The sequence below is a fragment of the Pristis pectinata genome, chromosome 17 (genome assembly GCF_009764475.1).
Source record: "Pristis pectinata isolate sPriPec2 chromosome 17, sPriPec2.1.pri, whole genome shotgun sequence".
NCBI classification, from domain to species: domain Eukaryota; kingdom Metazoa; phylum Chordata; class Chondrichthyes; order Rhinopristiformes; family Pristidae; genus Pristis; species Pristis pectinata.
In genome coordinates, this window is record NC_067421.1 from 5,859,136 (window position 1) to 5,859,540 (window position 405).

Genomic DNA, 405 nt, shown 5'->3' on the forward strand with positions numbered 1-405 from the left:
TGATGCCCCTTCCTTGTGATTGCATCTATTGGTATTGGTTAATTATTGTCACTTGTACTGAGGTTCAGTGAAAAACTTGTCTTGCATACTGTTTGTACAGATAATTCATTACACAGTGCATTGAGGTAGTACAAGGTAAAACAATAACAGAATACAAAGTGTCACAGCTACAGAGAAGTGCATTGCAGTAGACAATAAGGTGCAAGGTCACAACAAGGTAGATCATGAGGTCAAGAGTCCATCTCATCGTATAAGGGAACTGTTCAATAATCTTATCACAGTGGGATAGAAGCTGTCCTTGAGCCTGGTGGTACGTGCCCTCAGGCTCCTGTATCTTCTGCCTGATGGAAGAGGAGAGAAGAGAGAATGACCCGGCTGGGTGGGGCCTTTGATTGTACTGGCTGC